The following is a 2,660-nucleotide window of genomic DNA, read 5'->3' on the forward strand; positions in this document are numbered from 1 at the left end:
CCCTTTCCTGCCCTTCCCCTTCCTTCCTTCCTTCCTTCCTCTCCTTACTTACTTACTTCCTTCCTTCCTTCCTTCCTTCCTTCACTGTGTTCCTTCAATGTGTCAGGCATTGCATTAATTACTTTCATGGGACATTTAGGCTAGGACACTTCAGTTGGGGAGGTACATTATTCATTCATTCATTTTACATTTATTAAAAAAATATGCTTTTATTGACTTTTTAGAGAGAGGAAGGGAGGGAGGGAGGGAGGGGGAGAGAGAGAGATATTAATTCAAGAGAGAAATATCCATTGGTTACCTCCTGCATACTCCCTACTGGGGATCAAGCCCGAAACCTGGGCATGTTCCTTATGGAGAATTGAACTGGCGACCTTTTGGTGCATGGGATGACCCCCAACCAACTGAGCCACACCGGCCAGGCATTCATTATACATTTACTGAAAACCTACTAGGCACTGTGCAAGGCCCTGGGGACGTAATGGGATCCAATCCTGCCCCCAAGGAATTTAGAGTCTTAGGGGTGAGAAGGCACAAAAATAGACAACTGAAGCATGGCTAACATCGAGGATTAGGGAATCCAAGATACAGAGATAAACGCTGGACAATGTAATGTCTCCCTAAGCATCTAGAGCAGAGCCAGGCACAGACTAAGTATGTGCTCATAAATGCTTGGGACACGAATGACCCATGTTTGGAAAATTTCTAAATAACTTATGAGTCAAAGAATAAAATCATTTTAACTAAATGATAATAAAAATGCTACATTTGAAAATGATAGGAAGCAGTCAGAAGGCTACTTAGAAGGAAATTTATGGTCTTCAGAGTATCTTATATTAAAAAAGAAGATGGAAAATTAAATCATTCAACTCAAGAAGGTGAACAATGATAAAAAGAATAATTTCAGCTGGCTGGTGTGGCTCAGTGATTGAGAGGCAGCCTATGAACCAGGAGGTCACAGTTTGATTCCTAGTCAGGGCACATGCCCAGGTAGCAGGCTCGATCCCCAGCGTGGGGTGTGCAGGAGGCAGCCAATCAATGAAATGATTCTCTCTTATCATTGATGTTTCTGTGTCTCTCTCCCTCTCCCTCCTCTCTGAAATCAATAAAAATATGTTTAAAAAATATAATTTCAAAGAAAGGAGATAACAATCCTCACCTGAGGATATGGTTACTGATTTTAGAGAGAAAAAAAGGGAAAGAGAGAGAGAGAGAGAGAGAGAAACATCAGTTGGTTGCTTCCCATACATGCCCCTATTGGGGATGAACCTGAAACCTAGGTATATGTTCTGACCAGGAATCGAACCCACAACCTTTTGTTGTGCTGGACGATGCTCCAACCAACTGAGCCACCCAGCCAGGGCAATGTGTTATGTATTTTTGACTATGAAATTCAGAAATTCAAATTAGTATTTATAAATTCATAATTCAGAAATTAGAATAGAAAATAGAATACAAAACAAAGATAAAATAAGTAGAGAGCTAATCTGGCTCTAGGCCCCTCCTGGATAGGAATGTGGTTTATTCACCCGGCTCTCCTGAGTCTCAGGAGAGCCAGCTCTAGGCTTTCTTGCCTGTATTTGGTCTACCAACCAGTGGGTTGTCTTTAATCCATAACATCTGCTGTAATAACAATGACAACATCACTAATAATCCTTCACATTTGCAGAGCTGTTCAGAGTGCTGGAAACAAGAGGTGTGTTATTGCTGATAGGAATGAACATAACAATGGTCAGATCCTCAAATGCCCTATTAGGTAAGTAGGGAAGGCGTATGCTCCATTTTACAGATGAGGAAACTGAGGCTCATTTTTCCGAGGTCTCAGTGCTTCAAAGTCCCTACTTTGCCCCCAAGATTCTTGTCTTTGAGACACAGGTTCTTCCTTCAGTCTATCTAGCTCCTTCACACTCACTGAAAGCCCCACTTCCTCCAAGAAGCCTGCTCTGATTCCTGGGGCCCCTGCACAAGCCCCTCTCTTCCTTGACCTTCTTCACTTGGCCAGGAAGTCCAGAATGGCTGTCTTGAGCAGAGAAGTTCTCTCTCAGTTGACTGTGAGCTCCCTGAGGTGGAGGGGTGGAGAACAATTGTGGGTATCCCAGCGCAGGGCTGGGCTTGGAGAAGGTCCTCAGTTCTTGTCTGTGGATCTAGAATTTGACTTGGCAGGATTAGGCCTGTACCCATCAGAACAGATTCTGGCCAACCCGCAGAGTCGTGCTGGAGAGGGAACCCGATACCACTTGGAAGAATCCCTCACTTCTGTGCTTGCTAAGGCAGCCACCTGGTGCCTGGACCTGTCAGGAGGCACTGGGAATGTAGGTCAACCCTGGTGCAGCCTCCTTGTAGGATGTTGGGGCGGGAGACCTTCCGTGTCCAAGTCGCATTGGCCGGAAGGTGTAACTAGGTACCTGACGCCCTTTCCCCATAACTGGAGAATTCCCAGAGTCCTGTGGGCAACTTGTGTGACCAGTGACTGAGCAATCCCGAGGGGGAGATACAAATAGACACATAGCTTTAGCCGTGAACAAATCTCAGTACTTTATTCATCCCTTGGCAGGGAGAAGGGGGCTTTGCCCCCAGGTGGCCAGCCAGTCGGGTGGGGTGGCTAGGATATGTTATCTATTCAAATGGTATATAGCACTGATTATGCAGAAAAAGGAAGGGAA

This window comes from Myotis lucifugus, unplaced genomic scaffold, assembly GCF_000147115.1.
Source record: "Myotis lucifugus unplaced genomic scaffold, Myoluc2.0 scaffold_160, whole genome shotgun sequence".
NCBI classification, from domain to species: Eukaryota; Metazoa; Chordata; class Mammalia; order Chiroptera; family Vespertilionidae; genus Myotis; species Myotis lucifugus.